The sequence below is a fragment of the Meriones unguiculatus genome, chromosome 14, assembly GCF_030254825.1.
Source record: "Meriones unguiculatus strain TT.TT164.6M chromosome 14, Bangor_MerUng_6.1, whole genome shotgun sequence".
NCBI lineage: Eukaryota > Metazoa > Chordata > Mammalia > Rodentia > Muridae > Meriones > Meriones unguiculatus.
The window spans coordinates 48721510-48740739 of NC_083361.1; the positions used below are offsets into that span (position 1 = coordinate 48721510).

At 40.8% G+C, this 19230-nt stretch overlaps 5 non-coding genes across 5 annotated transcripts; all 5 read right to left on the reverse strand.

The window, feature by feature from the left end:
• Window positions 1-1806: 1806 nt before the first annotated feature.
• Window positions 1807-1871, reverse strand: LOC132647635 (small nucleolar RNA SNORD109A). Its single transcript, XR_009585981.1, has one exon. It is a non-coding gene; the product is annotated as a small nucleolar RNA SNORD109A (small nucleolar RNA).
• Window positions 1872-5372: 3501 nt separating this feature from the next.
• On the reverse strand, window positions 5373-5437 carry LOC132647430 (small nucleolar RNA SNORD109A). Its single transcript, XR_009585798.1, has one exon. It is a non-coding gene; the product is annotated as a small nucleolar RNA SNORD109A (small nucleolar RNA).
• Window positions 5438-8937: 3500 nt separating this feature from the next.
• LOC132647860 (small nucleolar RNA SNORD109A) lies at window positions 8938-9002 on the reverse strand. Its single transcript, XR_009586200.1, has one exon. It is a non-coding gene; the product is annotated as a small nucleolar RNA SNORD109A (small nucleolar RNA).
• A 3501-nt stretch (window positions 9003-12503) lies between these two features.
• On the reverse strand, window positions 12504-12568 carry LOC132647861 (small nucleolar RNA SNORD109A). The gene has a single exon (XR_009586201.1). It is a non-coding gene; the product is annotated as a small nucleolar RNA SNORD109A (small nucleolar RNA).
• A 3501-nt stretch (window positions 12569-16069) lies between these two features.
• On the reverse strand, window positions 16070-16134 carry LOC132647431 (small nucleolar RNA SNORD109A). Its single transcript, XR_009585799.1, has one exon. It is a non-coding gene; the product is annotated as a small nucleolar RNA SNORD109A (small nucleolar RNA).
• Window positions 16135-19230: the final 3096 nt, after the last annotated feature.

The following is a 19230-nucleotide window of genomic DNA, read 5'->3' on the forward strand; positions in this document are numbered from 1 at the left end:
TTCTCTTCTTCTGATGGCTTCCTCAAAAGCTGTCTGTGATAGCATCTTTGCCAGTGCCAGCAGACACAGTGTGGACGCCTCTCAGTGGGCAGCAAGGAAGTTCAACAAAGCAAAGAAGAGGCACTGCCTATAGCATTGCAGTATGGTCATTCTTAACTCCTCCTCGTTTCTCAAAGAGTCAAAACAAACAAGTTGCATAGAGGTGAAAGTCAGTAAGCCCTATGGTATCTTTGAGATTTCAGGGAGTCATTGAAATTTATGCTCTGTGCATGGAATTCTTCCCTTGTTTATCCAACAGAGTATTCCATAATTGACTTTAGATTTCTTCCATGCCATGCAACCTCATCTTGGAAGAGAGGGGAATCCAAAGGTGCCTTTTTGTCTACATGTATGTTACCATGTCTCGATTCATGGAACTCAAGTCTTCCACTTGGAAGAGCGTTGGAATCATCTACCATGCTTCAGGTTAAATCTGATGAAAAGAAGATGTTTTGTACGCACTAACTGACTAGCCTGTGGTCCAATACTCATGGGTTGCTTTTTAATAGAGTATGTTGTACTACACATCTGAGATTACATGATGTCCTTGATTGGATATTCAAGTTTCAACCATGGTTGTAGAAATTGTGTATCCAGCAAGAGTTACCAAGAGTCCTATCCTCCTGCTTCCTAAATGTCTGTTAGTAGTAAGATATATATATATATATATATATATATATATATATATATATATATGTGTGTGTGTGTGTGTGTGTGTGTGTGTGTGTGTGTGTGTGTGTGTGTCAGTTCTGAATTAGTTATGTTCATCATGAGGATATTAAGAAGATTCAGTGTGTGGTTCGTTCTTGTTTCATTGGAGAGTTAGCGTGTCTGCTCCATTATCAGGACTGTGGGTCTACCAGCTAGCAACATGTTCTTTAGAAATATCTTTCCTTGTTTTTTAAAGGAATAGTTGTTTTCATAGATCTTGGGTAACACGAAAATTTTGTTAGAAGAGATGATGTGCATCTGTGTGAGAGCTGCAATAAGAGGAAGAATGTACGCAGGTGGAAAACAGAAACAACAGCAAGAAATAACAGAAAGCAAACCCCAATTGTCATTTCCATGATGGATCAACTGAGATGGTTTCCATGCGAGAGAGAGAGATAGGTAAACACAACATGCTCTGGAAGATTTTGGCAGCTATGGCATAATTGAAGAACACCAATAAAACTAGGGAATGTCTCAAACAGGTGCCCTGGCTTATCACCTAGCCATTATTATCTAGAATTTACCCAGCCTCCAACAGGAAAGGCCATTTCAATTTTCCCTCTATATAAATTGAATGATCCTGGAATTATTTGTTTTACGTCAGCCTTTACACAACATTGGGTAAAGGGCGAGGGCAGTCATTGTCCTCCAATATTCTTGGTTCTCCTGGCATGAGCCATAAATTCTGCTCCTGACACTTTACCACATATGTGCAAGGGTACATCGACCGAGACTAGGAATGAGCACCACGTTCGAATTCATCAGTTCTTAGATATTTTTTGAGTATATCATTTGCACCTTCAGTCATCTCTACCTGATATATGTGCCTACTCCTATAGTAAAGGCTGTCTCCCTATCACTTGGAATCATTTCAATCTCTTTGAAAATAGAAAGCAATGAAGAATGTATCAAACCAAGTATGGGTACTGCTATGAGGCCTTTTTCGAAAAATCTCAGAATCTGATGCCAAACTGCACAGTTCTCATCCTCTTTGAAGAGGGAAGAGTGCCAGGCAGGCTCTGAAATACTCATGGGTCTCACAAGGACCTCATATCTGGACCTCAGATTACATCTGCTCAAGTCAGTCAACGTCCTCAGATACCTGTTGTCATCATAGATCCAGAAAGGCCTTCGCTCAACACATGAGTTTTCACCTACCAAGTGAAACCCCAGAGAGCTAGACTCCTGTGCCTTGACAATAAAGTTCAAAACTGTGCAGGAGGCATGTAGCACATTCTGTCAAAGGTGGTGGGGAAACACAGTGACAGGATTGAAGAGCCTTTCCCCTCTGACACCATATGAGAAAAATAGAGGTCAAAACATTGCATATGGTGGGTATCACTGGCCCCAAATCGGGTAGCTGTGAATGTTCCCTGAACTTATGTACTTAATCTTTACAACAGAGATTTTGGTAAGAATAGAGAAAACATTCAAGTAAGCAAAATGACTTTGTTCCTATCTAGATAAGATTTTTTCAACATCCTAATTTGCGGTTTTGATTCTATGCTCTTCCTCTTAACCCTACTTTAGGATTCCTCCTCCTGTTCCTTTCTTCCATGTATCTTCCTCTCCATCTTACAGTGGCCAGTATTGAGCCTTCCAGTTGTCCTGCAATTGTCAATTCTCTGGAGGATTTTGTGATGTATGTCACATGACCACCAGCTCGTTCCATATTTCCTTGGACAACAAATTGGAACACACAAGCCAAGCTACATTTTGGTCCATATACATTTCCAGGTATCCCACAGGACATTGACAGGGACAGGAGTCGGGTTCTGTGTTCCTGATTCCTGAACCTTCTCTTCTTATCACCTCTCATGTCATGTTTCTTCAAATGAACTCAAATCCACCCAGTTTCCAAGATGAAGGAAGGCATTGCATTTAATACCAAAAATATTCTTCGTTTTGTTTTGTTTTGTTTTGATTTTTCCGACAATGGACAACTAGATTTCTGGCTCAACATAATCCATAGTCATTTATAAAAAGAATAATTATGGTTCATTGTCAGCTCTGTTTGGGGCTGCGAAAACTTTATGGCAATTCACCTGAATTTTAGAGGGCAAGATTGCAAGTTTCCATGCTACTTACAAGGACGTGAAAACGCATGGGTTGCTCTCTTAGTATCCACGCCAGAGGATCAATGATAGATGAAATTTGTGAGGGTTTTTGTTCTGTGCTCTAGGGGTCTAGACTCCTAACACCCTATCATCTTCCTTTGGGTTCCACACCTGTCAGGGCAGAAAGAAGAGTTTAATTCTTTGAGCTTGAATGTCCATAAGGGAAGGACCTGGGAGAAGGCTTTTCTTAGTACTTCTGGATATATTATTTAGAATTGGAAGCTTCAAGGGTAGCTACAAAAGAAAGTCACATAGTCCAATAACTTCACCCAACTAATGGTTTTCCAAATGCACATCAACATACTAATGGTATTAGGTAGTATCCTTGTCACTTGCTTGGGTTGGGACTACCTAGCTAAGTCCCCTACAATGCCAGGGCCATAACAAGTGTTCCACCAGCAAGAGGCAAGATGAAGCCTAGGTTGTTTAGCCATAAGAGGGACGTCAAATGATTCTCATCTCTAGAGGTACACAGTAGGTAAATATTTAGTCAGCCGAGACTGCAGCCTGCCTACAAACAAAAGACACCATGGGAAGCAGCGTCACTGCTTACCTGTCCTGCCAGAAGGGAAGCACCTCTCCAAGTTTTAGCCTGCAACATAATAAGTATGAAGGTTATCAGAAAAGGAAATGCGTCTGGGCAACCTTGACTTTCTAAAGTGTCCCGACCTTCAAGTCTGCCAGCCGTTCAGTATTTCCCAGAACCAACTATTGAATTCATTTCCTCCCTTCCAATCCCCTCAGATTTTAGCCACTGTGGCAAAAATTTCTCTTCTTCTGATGGCTTCCTCAAAAGCTGTCTGTGAGAGCATCTTTGCCAGTGCCAGCAGACACAGTGTGGACGCCTCTCAGTGGGCAGCAAGGAAGTTCAACAAAGCAAAGAAGAGGCACTGCCTATAGCATTGCAGTATGGTCATTCTTAACTCCTCCTCGTTTCTCAAAGTCAAAACGAACAAGTTGCACAGAGGTTAAAATCAGTAAGCCCTATGGTATCTTTGAGATTTCAGGGTGTCATTGAAATTTATGCTCTGTGCATGGAATTCTTTCCTTGTTTATCCAACAGAGTATTCCATAATTGACTTTAGATTTCTTCCATGCCATGCAACCTCATCTTGGATGAGAGGGGAATCCAAAGGTGCCTTTTTGTCTACATGTATGTTACCATGTCTCGATTCATGGAACTGAAGTCTTCCACTTGGAAGAGCGTTGGAATCATCTACCATGCTTCAGGTTAAATCTGATGAAAAGAAGATGTTTTGTACGCACTAACTGACTAGCCCGTGGTCAAATACACATGGGTTGCTTTTTTTCAAGTATGTTGTACTACACATCTGAGATTACATGATGTCCTTGATTGGATATTCAAGCTTCAACCATGGCTTTAGAAATTGTGTATCCAGCAAGTGTTACCAAGAGTCCTATTCTCCAACTTCGTAAAAGTCTGTTAGTAGTAAGATATATATATATACATATATGTGTGTGTCAGTTCTGAATTAATTGTGTTCATCATGAGGATGTTAAGAAGATTCAGTGTGTTGTTCTTTCTTGTTTCATTGGAGAGTTAGCGCCTCTGATCCATTATCAGGATTGTAGATCTACCAGCTAGCAACATGTTCTTTAGAAATATCTTTCCTTGTTTCATGAAGGAATAGTTGTTTTCATAGATCTTGGGTAACACGCAAATTTTGTTAGAATAGATGATTTGCATCTGTGTGAGAGCGGCAATGAGAGGATGAATGTACCCAGGAGGAAAACAGAAACAACAACAACAAATAACAGAAAGCAAAGCCCAATTGTCATTTCTCATGAAGGATCAACTGAGATGGTTTCCATGCGAGAGAGAGATAGGTAAACACAACATGCTCTGGAAGATTTTGGCAGCTAAGACATAAATGATGAACACCAATAAAACTAGGGAATGTCTCCAACAGGTGCCCTGGCTTCTCACTTAGCCATTATTATCTAGAATTTACCCAGCCTCCAGCAGGAAAGACCATTTCAATTTTCCCTCTATATAAATTGAATGATCCTTTAATTATTAGTTATACGTCAGCCTTTACACAACTTTGGGTAAAGTACGAGGGCAGTCCTTGTCCTCCAATATTCTTGGGACTACTGGCATGAGCCCTAACCTCCCCTCCTGACACTTTACCACATAATTGCAAGGGTACATCGCCGGAGACTAGGAATGAGCAGCACGTTCGAATTCATCATTTCTTACATATTTTTTGAGTACGTCATTTGCACCTACAGTCATCTCTATCTGATATATGTGCCTATTCCTATAGTAAAGGTTGTCTCCCTATCACTTGGAATCATTTCTATCTCTTTGAAAATAGAAAGCAATGAAGATTGTATCAAACCAAGTATGGGTACTGTTATGAGGCCTTTTTCGAAAAATCTCAGAATCTGATGCCATACTGCACAGTTCTCATCCTCTCTGAAGAGGGAAGAGTGCAAGGCAAGCTCTGAAATCCTCATGGTTCTCACGAGGACCTCATATCTGGACTTCAGATCGCATCTGTTCAAGTCAGTCAACGTCCTCAGAGACCTGTTGTCATCATAGATCCAGAAAGGCCTTTGCTCAACACATGAGTTTTCACCTACCAAGTGAAACCCCAGAGAGCTAGACTCCTGGGCCTTGACAAGGAAGTTCAAAACTGTGCAGGAGGCATGTAGCTCATTCTGTCAAAGGTTCTGGGGAAACACAGAGGACAGGATTAAAGAGCCTTTCCCCTTTGACACCATATGAGAAAAATAGAGGTCAACACATTGCCTTTGGTGGGTGTCACTGGCCCCAAATCGGGTACCTGTGAATGTTCCCTGAACTTATGTATTTAATCTTTACAACAAAGATTTGGTAAGAATAGAGAAAACATTCAAGAAAGCAAAATGACTTTTTTTCCTATCTAGATAAGATTTTTTCAACATCCTAATTTGCGGTTTTGATCCTATGCTCGTCATGTTAACCCGCCTTTACACTTCCTCCTCCTGTTCCCTGTCTTCCATGTATGTTCCTCTCCATCTTACAGTGCACAGTATTGAGCCTTCCAGTTGTTCTGCAATTGTCAATGCTCTGGAGGATTTGTGATGTATGTCGCATGACCACCAGCTCCTTCCATATTTCCTTGGACAACAAAAAGCAAAACACAGGCCAAGCTACATTTTGGTTCATATACATCACCAGGTATCCCACAGGACATTGACAGGGACAGGAGTTGGGTTCTGTGTGCCTGATTCCTGAACCTTCTCTTCGTATCACCTCTCATGTCATGTTTCTTCAAATGAACTCAACACCACCCAGTTTCCAAGATGAAGGAAGGCATTGCATTTAATACCAAAAATATTCTTAGTTTTGTTTTTTTTTGTTCCGACAATGGACAACTAGATTTCTGGCTCAACATAATCCATAATCATTTATAAAAAGAATAAATATGGTTCATTGTCAGCTTTGTTTGAGTTTTTGAAAAATTTATGACAATTCACCTGAATTTTAAGGGCAAGATTGCATGTTTCCATGCTACTTACAAGGAAGTGAAAACGCATGGGTGGCTCTCTTAGTATCCACGCCAGAGGATCAAGGATAGATGAAATTTGTGAGGGTTATTGTTCTGTGCTCTAGGGGTCTAGACTCCTAACACCTTATCATCGTCCTTTGGGTTCCACACCTGTCAGGGCAGAAATTAGAGTTTAATTCTTTGAGCTTGAATGTCGATAAGGGAAGGAGCTGGGAGAAGGCTTTTCTTAGTACTTCTGGATATATTATTTAGAATTGGAAGCTTCAATGGTAGCTTCAAAAGAAAGTCAAATATGCCAATAACTTCACCCAACTGTTGGTTTTCCAAATCCACCTCAAAATACTAATGGTATTAGGTAGTATCCTTGTCACTTGCTTGGGTTGGGACTACCTAGCTAAGTCCCCTACAATGCCAGGGCCATAGCAAGTGTTCCACCATCAAGAGGCAAGACAAAGCCTAGGTTGTTTAGCCATGAGAGGGACGTTAAATAATTCTCATCTCTTGTGGTACACAGTAGGTAAATATTTAGTCAGGCGAGAATGCAGCCTGCCTACAAACAAAAGACACAATGGGAAGCAGCGTCACTTACCTGTCCTGCCAGAAGGGAAGCACCTCTCCAAGTTTTAGCCTGCAACATAATAAGTATGAAGGTTATCAGAAAATGAAATGCGTCTAGGCAACCTTGACTTTCTAAAGTGTCCCGACCTTCAAGTCTGCCAGCAGTTCAGTCTTTCCCAGAACCAACTATTGAATTCATTTCCTCCCTTCCAATCCCCTCAGATTTTAGCCACTGTGGCAAGGATTTCTCCTCTTCTGATGACTTCCTCAGAAGCTATCTGTGAGAGCATCTTTGCCAGTGCCAACAGGCACATTGTGTACGCCTCTCAGTGGGCAGCGAGGAAGTTGGACAAAGCAAAGAAGAAGCAGTGCGTATAGCATTGCAGTATGGTCATTCTTAACTCCTCCTTTCTCAAAGTCAAAACGACCAAGTTGCACAGAGGTGAAAGTCAGTAAGCCCAATGGTATCTTTGAGATTTCAGGATGTCATTGAAATTTGTCCTCTGTGCATGGAATTCTCTCCTTGTTTATCCAACAGAGTGTTCCATAATTGACTTTAGATTTCTTCCCTGCCATGCAACCTCATCTTGGAAGAGAGGGGAATCCAAAGGTAACTTTTTGTCTACATGTATGTTACCATGTCTCGATTCATGGAACTCAAGTCTTCCACTTGGAAGAGCATTGGAATCATCTACCATGCTTCATGTTAAATCTGATGAAAAGAAGATGTTTTCTACGCACTAACTGACTAGCCTGTGGTCAAATACACTGGGTTGATTTTATCGAGGATGTTGTACTACACATCTGAGATTACATGATGTCCTTGATTGGATATTCAAGCTTCAACCATGGCTTTAGAAATTGTGTATCCAGCAAGTGTTACCAAGAGTCCTATGCTACAGCTTCGTAAAAGTCTGTTAGTAGTAAGATATATATATATATATATATATATATATACATATATGTGTGTGTCAGTTGTGAATTAATTGTGTTCATCATGAGGATGTTAAGAAGATTCAGTGTGTGGTTCTTTCTTGTTTCATTGAAGAGTTAGTGCATCTGATCCATTATCAGGATTGTGGGTCTACCAGCTAGCAACATGTTCTTTAGAAATATCTTTCCTTGTTTCATAAAGGAATAGTTGTTTTCATAGATCTTGGGTAACACGCAAATTTTGTTAGAATAGATGATTTGCATTTGTGTGAGAGCGGCAATAAGAGGATGAATGTACCCAAAAGGAAAAGAAAAACAACAACAACAAGTAACAGAAAGCAAAGCCCAATTGTCATTTCTCATGATGGATCAACTGAGATGGTTTCCATGCGAGAAAGAGATAGGTAAACACAACATGCTCTGGAAGATTTTGGCAGCTAAGACATAAATGATAAACACCAATAAAACTAGGGAATGTCTCCAACAGGTGCCCTGGCTTCTCACCTAGCCATTATTATCTAGAATTTACCCAGCCTCCAACAGGAAAGACCATTTCAATTTTCCCTCTATATAAATTGAATGATCCTTTAATTATTAGTTATACGTCAGCCTTTACACAACTTTGGGAAAAGTGCGAGGGCAGTCATTGTCCTCCAATATTCTTGGGACTACTGGAATGAGCCCTAACCTCCCAGCCTGACACTTTACCACATATGTGCAAGGGTACATCGCCGGAGACTAGGAATGAGCAGCACGTTCTAATTCATCAGTTCTTACATATTTTTTGAGTACGTCATTTGCACCTACAGTCATCTCTACCTGATATATGTGCCTACTCCTATAGTAAAGGTTGTCTCCCTATCACTTGGAATCATTTCTATCTCTTTGAAAATAGGAAGCAATGAAGATTGTATCAAACCAAGTATGGGTATTGTTATGAGGCCTTTTTCGAAAAATCTCAGAATCTGATGCCATACTGCACAGTTCTCATCCTCTCTGAAGATGGAAGAGTGCAAGGCAGGCTCTGAACTCCTCATGGGTCTCACGAGGACCTCATATCTGGACCTCAGATCGCATCTGTTCAAGTCAGTCAACGTCCTCAGAGACCTGTTGTCATCATAGATCCAGAAAGGCCTTCGCTCAACACATGAGTTTTCACCTACCAAGTGAAATCCCAGAGAGCTAGACTCCTGGGCCTTGACAAGGAAGTTCAAAACTGTGCAGGAGGCATGTACCTCATTCTGTCAAAGGTTCTGGGGAAACACAGAGGACAGGATTAAAGAGCCTTTCCCCTTTGACACCATATGAGAAAAATAGAGGTCAACACATTGCCTTTGGTGGGTGTCACTGGCCCCAAATCGGGTACCTGTGAATGTTCCTTGAATTTATGTATTTAATCTTTACAACAAATATTTGGTAAGAATAGAGAAAACATTCAAGAAAGCAAAATGACTTTTTTCCTATCTAGATAAGATTTTTTCAACATCCTAATTTGCGGTTTTGATTCTATGTTCATCATGTTAACCCGCCTTTACACTTCCTCCTCAGGTTCCCTGTCTTCCATGTATGTTCCTCTCCATCTTACAGTGCACAGTATTGAGCCTTCCAGTTGTCCTGCAATTGTCAATGCTCTGGAGGATTTTGTGATGTATGTCGCATGACCAACAGCTCCTTCCATATTTCCTTGGACAACAAAAAGCAACACACAGGCCAAGCTATATTTTGGTCCATATACATCACCAGGTATCCCACAGGACATTGACAGGGACAGGAGTTGGGTTCTGTGTGCCTGATTCCTGAACCTTCTCTTCTTATCACCTCTCATGTCATGTTTCTTCAAATGAACTCAACACCACCCAGGTTCCAAGATGAAGGAAGCCATTGCATTTAATACCAAAAATATTCTTAGTTTTGTTTTGTTTTGTTCTGACAATGGACAACTAGATTTCTGGCTCAACATAATCCATAATCATTTATAAAAAGAATAAATACGGTTCATTGTCAGCTCTGTTTGGGTTTTTGAAAACTTTATGGCAATTCACCTGAATTTTAGAGGGCAATATTGCATGTTTCCATGCTACTTACAAGGAAGTGAAAACGCATGGGTTGCTCTCTTAGTATCCACGCCAGAGGATCAATGATAGATGAAATTTGTGAGGGTTATTGTTCTGTGCTCTAGGGGTCTAGACTCCTAAAACCCTATCATCTTCCTTTGGGTTCCACACCTGTCAGGGCAGAAATAAGAGTTTAATTCTTTGAGCTTGAATGTCGATAAGGGAAGGAGCTGGGAGAAGGCTTTTCTTAGTCCTTCTGGATATATTATTTAGAATTGGAAGCTTCAATGCTAGCTTCAAAAGAAAGTCAAATATGCCAATAACTTCACCTAACTGTTGGTTTTCCAAATGCACCTCAAAATACTAATGGTATTAGTTAGTATCCTTGTCACTTGCTTGGGTTTGGTCTACCTAGCTAAGTCCCCTACAATGCCAGGGCCATAGCAAGTGTTCCACCATCAATAGGCAAGATGAAGCCTAGGTTGTTTAGCCATGAGAGGGACGTTAAATAAATCTCATCTCTTGTGGTACACAGTAGGTAAATATTTCGTCAGCGAGAATGCAGCCTGTCTACAAACAAAAGACACCATGGGAAGCAGCGTCACTGCTTACCTGTCCTGCCAGAAGGGAAGCACCTCTCCAAGTTTTAGCCTGCAACATAATAAGTATGAAGGTTATCAGAAAATGAAATGCGTCTAGGCAACCTTGACTTTCTAAAGTGTCCCGACCCTCAAGTCTGCCAGCAGTTCAGTCTTTCCCAGAACCAACTATTGAATTAATTTCCTCCCTTCAAATCCCCTCAGATTTTAGCCACTGTGGCAAGGATTTCTCTTCTTCTGATGACTTCCTCAGAAGCTGTCTGTGAGAGCATCTTTGCCAGTGCCAGCAGGCACAGTGTGGACGCCTCTCAGTGGGCAGCGAGGAAGTTGAACAAAGCAAAGAAGAAGCAGTGAGTATAGCATTGCAGTATGGTCATTCTTAACTCCTCCTTTCTCAAAGTCAAAACGACCAAGTTGCACAGAGGTGAAAGTCAGTAAGCCCAATGGTATCTTTGAGATTTCAGGGTGTCATTGAAATTTGTCCTCTGTGCATGGAATTCTCTCCTTGTTTATCCAACAGAGTGTTCCATAATTGACTTTAGATTTCTTCCATGCCATGCAACCTCATCTTGGAAGAGAGGGGAATCCAAAGGTACCTTTTTGTCTACATGTATGTTACCATGTCTCGATTCATGGAACTCAAGTCTTCCAATTGGAAGAGCGTTGGAATCATCTACCATGCTTTAGGTTAAATCTGATGAAAAGAAGATGTTTTCTTCGCACTAACTGACTAGCCCGTGGTCAAATACACATGGGTTGCTTTTTATCGAGTATGTTGTACTACACATCTGAGATTACATGATGTCCTTGATTGGATATTCAAGCTTCAAACATGGCTTTAGAAATTGTGTATCCAGCAAGTGTTACCAAGAGTCCTACACTACAGCTTCGTAAAAGTCTGTTAGTAGTAAGATATATATATATATATATATATATACATATATGTGTGTGTCAGTTCTGAATTAATTGTGTTCATCATGAGGATGTTAAGAAGATTCAGTGTGTGGTTCTTTCTTGTTTCATTGAAGAGTTAGCGCATCTGATCCATTATAAGGATTGTGGGTCTACCAGCTAGCAACATGTTCTTTAGAAATATCTTTCCTTGTTTCATAAAGGAATAGTTGTTTTCATAGATCTTGGGTAACACGCAAATTTTGTTAGAATAGATGATTTGCATCTGTGTGAGAGCGGCAATAAGAGGATGAATGTACCCAGGAGGAAAAGAAAAACAACAACAACAAGTAACAGAAAGCAAAGCCCAATTGTCATTTCTCATGATGGATCAACTGAGATGGTTTCCATGCGAGAAAGAGATAGGTAAACACAACATGCTCTGGAAGATTTTGGCAGCTAAGACATAAATGATGAACACCAATAAAACTAGGGAATGTCTCAAACAGGTGCCCTGGTTTCTCACCTAGCCATTATTATCTAGAATTTACCAATCCTCCAACAGGAAAGACCATTTCAATTTTCCCTCTATATAAATTGAATGATCCTTTAATTATTAGTTATACGTCAGCCTTTACACAACTTTGGGAAAAGTGCGAGGGCAGTCATTGTCCTCCAATATTCTTGGGACTACTGGCATGAGCCCTAACCTCCCAGCCTGACACTTTACCACATATGTGCAAGGGTACATCGCCGGAGACTAGGAATGAGCAGCACGTTCGAATTCATCAGTTCTTACATATTTTTTGAGTACGTCATTTGCACCTACAGTCATCTCTACCTGATATATGTGCCTACTCCTATAGTAAAGGTTGTCTCCCTATCACTTGGAATCATTTCTATCTCTTTGAAAATAGAAAGCAATGAAGATTGTATCAAACCAAGTATGGGTATTGTTATGAGGCCGTTTTCGAAAAATCTCAGAATCTGATGCCATACTGCACAGTTCTCATCCTCTCTGAAGAGGGAAGAGTGCAAGGCAGGCTATGAACTCCTCATGGGTCTCACGAGGACCTCATATCTGGACCTCAGATCGCATCTGTTCAAGTCAGTCAACGTCCTCAGAGACCTGTTGTCATCATAGATCCAGAAAGGCCTTCGCTCAACACATGAGTTTTCACCTACCAAGTGAAACCCCAGAGAGCTAGACTCCTGGGCCTTGACAAGAAAGTTCAAAACTGTGCAGGAGGCATGTAGCACATTCTGTCAAAGGTGGTGGGGAAACACAGTGACAGGATTGAAGAGCCTTTCCCCTCTGACACCATATGAGAAAAATAGAGGTCAAAACATTGCATTTGGTGGGTATCACTGGCCCCAAATCGGGTAGCTGTGAATGTTCCCTGAACTTATGTACTTAATCTTTACAACAGAGATTTTGGTAAGAATAGAGAAAACATTCAAGTAAGCAAAATGACTTTGTTCCTATCTAGATAAGATTTTTTCAACATCCTAATTTGCGGTTTTGATTCTATGCTCTTCCTCTTAACCCTACTTTAGGATTCCTCCTCCTGTTCCTTTCTTCCATGTATGTTCCTCTCCATCTTACAGTGGCCAGTATTGAGCCTTCCAGTTGTCCTGCAATTGTCAATGCTCTGGAGGATTTTGTGATGTATGTCACATGACCACCAGCTCGTTCCATATTTCCTTGGACAACAAATTGGAACACACAAGCCAAGCTACATTTTGGTCCATATACATTTCCAGGTATCCCACAGGACATTGACAGGGACAGGAGTTGGGTTCTGTGTTCCTGATTCCTGAACCTTCTCTTCTTATCACCTCTCATGTCATGTTTCTTCAAATGAACTCAAATCCACCCAGTTTCTAAGATGAAGGAAGGCATTGCATTTAATACCAAAAATATTCTTCGTTTTGTTTTGTTTTGTTTTGATTTTTCCAACAATGGACAACTAGATTTCTGGCTCAACATAATCCATAATCATTTATAAAAAGAATAATTATGGTTCATTGTCAGCTCTGTTTGGGGCTGCGAAAACTTTATGGCAATTCACCTGAATTTTAGAGGGCAAGATTGCAAGTTTCCATGCTACTTACAAGGACGTGAAAACGCATGGGTTGCTCTCTTAGTATCCACGCCAGAGGATCAAGGATAGATGAAATTTGTGAGGGTTATTGTTCTGTGCTCTAGGGGTCTAGACTCCTAACACCCTATCATCTTCCTTTGGGTTCCACACCTGTCAGGGCAGAAAGAAGAGTTTAATTCTTTGAGCTTGAATGTCCATAAGGGAAGGAGCTGGGAGAAGGCTTTTCTTAGTACTTCTGGATATATTATTTAGAATTGGAAGCTTCAAGGGTAGCTACAAAAGAAAGTCACATAGTCCAATAACTTCACCCAACTGTTGGTTTTCCAAATGCACCTCAACATACTAATGGTATTAGGTAGTATCCTTGTCACTTGCTTGGGTTGGGACTACCTAGCTAAGTCCCCTACAATGCCAGGGCCATAACAAGTGTTCCACCAGCAAGAGGCAAGATGAAGCCTAGGTTGTTTAGCCATAAGAGGGACGTCAAATGATTCTCATCTCTAGAGGTACACAGTAGGTAAATATTTAGTCAGCCGAGACTGCAGCCTGCCTACAAACAAAAGACACCATGGGAAGCATCGTCACTGCTTACCTGTCCTGCCAGAAGGGAAGCACCTCTCAAAGTTTTAGCCTGCAACATAATAAGTATGAAGGTTATCAGAAAAGGAAATGCGTCTAGGCAACCTTGACTTTCTAAAGTGTCCCGACCTTCAAGTCTGCCAGCCGTTCAGTATTTCCCAGAACCAACTATTGAATTCATTTCCTCCCTTCCAATCCCCTCAGATTTTAGCCACTGTGGCAAAAATTTCTCTTCTTCTGATGGCTTCCTCAAAAGCTGTCTGTGAGAGCATCTTTGCCAGTGCCAGCAGACACAGTGTGGACGCCTCTCAGTGGGCAGCAAGGAAGTTCAAAAAAGCAAAGAAGAGGCACTGCCTATAGCATTGCAGTATGGTCATTCTTAACTCCTCCTCGTTTCTCAAAGTCAAAACGAACAAGTTGCACAGAGGTTAAAATCAGTAAGCCCTATGGTATCTTTGAGATTTCAGGGTGTCATTGAAATTTATGCTCTGTGCATGGAATTCTTTCCTTGTTTATCCAACAGAGTATTCCATAATTGACTTTAGATTTCTTCCATGCCATGCAACCTCATCTTGGAAGAGAGGGGAATCCAAAGGTGCCTTTTTGTCTACATGTATGTTACCATGTCTCGATTCATGGAACTGAAGTCTTCCACTTGGAAGAGCGTTGGAATCATCTACCATGCTTCAGGTTAAATCTGATGAAAAGAAGATGTTTTGTACGCACTAACTGACTAGCCCGTGGTCAAATACACATGGGTTGCTTTTTTTCAAGTATGTTGTACTACACATCTGAGATTACATGATGTCCTTGATTGGATATTCAAGCTTCAACCATGGCTTTAGAAATTGTGTATCCAGCAAGTGTTACCAAGAGTCCTATTCTCCAACTTCGTAAAAGTCTGTTAGTAGTAAGATATATATATATACATATATGTGTGTGTCAGTTCTGAATTAATTGTGTTCATCATGAGGATGTTAAGAAGATTCAGTGTGTTGTTCTTTCTTGTTTCATTGGAGAGTTAGCGCCTCTGATCCATTATCAGGATTGTAGATCTACCAGCTAGCAACATGTTCTTTAGAAATATCTTTCCTTGTTTCATGAAGGAATAGTTGTTTTCATAGATCTTGGGTAACACGCAAATTTTGTTAGAATAGATGATTTGCATCTGTGTGAGAGCGGCAATGAGAGGATGAATGTACCCAGGAGGAAAACAGAAACAACAACAACAAGTAACAGAAAGCAAAGCCCAATTGTCATTTCTCATGAAGGATCAACTGAGATGGTTTCCATGCGAGAGAGAGATAGGTAAACACAACATGCTCTGGAAGATTTTGGCAGCTAAGACATAAATGATGAACACCAATAAAACTAGGGAATGTCTCCAACAGGTGCCCTGGCTTCTCACTTAGCCATTATTATCTAGAATTTACCCAGCCTCCAGCAGGAAAGACCATTTCAATTTTCCCTCTATATAAATTGAATGATCCTTTAATTATTAGTTATACGTCAGCCTTTACACAACTTTGGGTAAAGTACGAGGGCAGTCCTTGTCCTTCAATATTCTTGGGACTACTGGCATGAGCCCTAACCTCCCCTCCTGACACTTTACCACATAATTGCAAGGGTACATCGCCGGAGACTAGGAATGAGCAGCACGTTCGAATTCATCATTTCTTACATATTTTTTGAGTACGTCATTTGCACCTACAGTCATCTCTATCTGATATATGTGCCTATTCCTATAGTAAAGGTTGTCTCCCTATCACTTGGAATCATTTCTATCTCTTTGAAAATAGAAAGCAATGAAGATTGTATCAAACCAAGTATGGGTACTGTTATGAGGCCTTTTTCGAAAAATCTCAGAATCTGATGCCATACTGCACAGTTCTCATCCTCTCTGAAGAGGGAAGAGTGCAAGGCAAGCTCTGAAATCCTCATGGTTCTCACGAGGACCTCATATCTGGACTTCAGATCGCATCTGTTCAAGTCAGTCAACGTCCTCAGAGACCTGTTGTCATCATAGATCCAGAAAGGCCTTTGCTCAACACATGAGTTTTCACCTACCAAGTGAAACCCCAGAAAGCTAGACTCCTGGGCCTTGACAAGGAAGTTCAAAACTGTGCAGGAGGCATGTACCTCATTCTGTCAAAGGTTCTGGGGAAACACAGAGGACAGGATTAAAGAGCCTTTCCCCTTTGACACCATATGAGAAAAATAGAGGTTAACACATTGCCTTTGGTGGGTGTCACTGGCCCCAAATCGGGTACCTGTGAATGTTCCCTGAACTTATGTATTTAATCTTTACAACAAAGATTTGGTAAGAATAGAGAAAACATTCAAGAAAGCAAAATGACTTTTTTTCCTATCTAGATAAGATTTTTTCAACATCCTAATTTGCGGTTTTGATCCTATGCTCGTCATGTTAACCCGCCTTTACACTTCCTCCTCCCGTTCCCTGTCTTCCATGTATGTTCCTCTCCATCTTACAGTGCACAGTATTGAGCCTTCCAGTTGTTCTGCAATTGTCAATGCTCTGGAGGATTTGTGATGTATGTCGCATGACCACCAGCTCCTTCCATATTTCCTTGGACAACAAAAAGCAAAACACAGGCCAAGCTACATTTTGGTTCATATACATCACCAGGTATCCCACAGGACATTGACAGGGACAGGAGTTGGGTTCTGTGTGCCTGATTCCTGAACCTTCTCTTCGTATCACCTCTCATGTCATGTTTCTTCAAATGAACTCAACACCACCCAGTTTCCAAGATGAAGGAAGGCATTGCATTTAATACCAAAAATATTCTTAGTTTTGTTTTTTTTTGTTCCGACAATGGACAACTAGATTTCTGGCTCAACATAATCCATAATCATTTATAAAAAGAATAAATATGGTTCATTGTCAGCTCTGTTTGAGTTTTCGAAAAATTTATGACAATTCACCTGAATTTTAAGGGCAAGATTGCATGTTTCCATGCTACTTACAAGGAAGTGAAAACGCATGGGTGGCTCTCTTAGTATCCACGCCAGAGGATCAAGGATAGATGAAATTTGTGAGGGTTATTGTTCTGTGCTCTAGGGGTCTAGACTCCTAACACCTTATCATCGTCCTTTGGGTTCCACACCTGTCAGGGCAGAAATAAGAGTTTAATTCTTTGAGCTTGAATGTCGATAAGGGAAGGAGCTGGGAGAAGGCTTTTCTTAGTACTTCTGGATATATTATTTAGAATTGGAAGCTTCAATGGTAGCTTCAAAAGAAAGTCAAATATGCCAATAACTTCACCCAACTGTTGGTTTTCCAAATCCACCTCAAAATACTAATGGTATTAGGTAGTATCCTTGTCACTTGCTTGGGTTGGGACTACCTAGCTAAGTCCCCTACAATGCCAGGGCCATAGCAAGTGTTCCACCATCAAGAGGCAAGACGAAGCCTAGGTTGTTTAGCCATGAGAGGGACGTTAAATAATTCTCATCTCTTGTGGTACACAGTAGGTAAATATTTAGTCAGGCGAGAATGCAGCCTGCCTACAAACAAAAGACACAATGGGAAGCAGCGTCACTTACCTGTCCTGCCAGAAGGGAAGCACCTCTCCAAGTTTTAGCCTGCAACATAATAAGTATGAAGGTTATCAGAAAAGGAAATGCGTCTAGGCAACCTTGACTTTCTAAAGTGTCCCGACCTTCAAGTCTGCCAGCAGTTCAGTCTTTCCCAGAACCAACTATTGAATTCATTTCCTCCCTTCCAATCCCCTCAGATTTTAGCCACTGTGGCAAGGATTTCTCCTCTTCTGATGACTTCCTCAGAAGCTATCTGTGAGAGCATCTTTGCCAGTGCCAACAGGCACATTGTGTACGCCTCTCAGTGGGCAGCGAGGAAGTTGGACAAAGCAAAGAAGAAGCAGTGCGTATAGCATTGCAGTATGGTCATTCTTAACTCCTCCTTTCTCAAAGTCAAAACGACCAAGTTGCACAGAGGTGAAAGTCAGTAAGCCCAATGGTATCTTTGAGATTTCAGGATGTCATTGAAATTTGTCCTCTGTGCATGGAATTCTCTCCTTGTTTATCCAACAGAGTGTTCCATAATTGACTTTAGATTTCTTCCCTGCCATGCAACCTCATCTTGGAAGAGAGGGGAATCCAAAGGTAACTTTTTGTCTACATGTATGTTACCATGTCTCGATTCATGGAACTCAAGTCTTCCACTTGGAAGAGCATTGGAATCATCTACCATGCTTCAGGTTAAATCTGATGAAAAGAAGATGTTTTCTACGCACTAACTGACTAGCCTGTGGTCAAATACACTGGGTTGATTTTATCGAGGATGTTGTACTACACATCTGAGATTACATGATGTCCTTGATTGGATATTCAAGCTTCAACCATGGCTTTAGAAATTGTGTATCCAGCAAGTGTTACCAAGAGTCCTATGCTACAGCTTCGTAAAAGTCTGTTAGTAGTAAGATATATATATATATATATATACATATATGTGTGTGTCAGTTGTGAATTAATTGTGTTCATCATGAGGATGTTAAGAAGATTCAGTGTGTGGTTCTTTCTTGTTTCATTGAAGAGTTAGTGCATCTGATCCATTATCAGGATTGTGGGTCTACCAGCTAGCAACATGTTCTTTAGAAATATCTTTCCTTGTTTCATAAAGGAATAGTTGTTTTCATAGATCTTGGGTAACACGCAAATTTTGTTAGAATAGATGATTTGCATTTGTGTGAGAGCGGCAATAAGAGGATGAATGTACCCAAAAGGAAAAGAAAAACAACAACAACAAGTAACAGAAAGCAAAGCCCAATTGTCATTTCTCATGATGGATCAACTGAGATGGTTTCCATGCGAGAAAGAGATAGGTAAACACAACATGCTCTGGAAGATTTTGGCAGCTAAGACATAAATGATGAACACCAATAAAACTAGGGAATGTCTCCAACAGGTGCCCTGGCTTCTCACCTAGCCATTATTATCTAGAATTTACCCAGCCTCCAACAGGAAAGACCATTTCAATTTTCCCTCTATATAAATTGAATGATCCTTTAATTATTAGTTATACGTCAGCCTTTACACAACTTTGGGAAAAGTGCGAGGGCAGTCATTGTCCTCCAATATTCTTG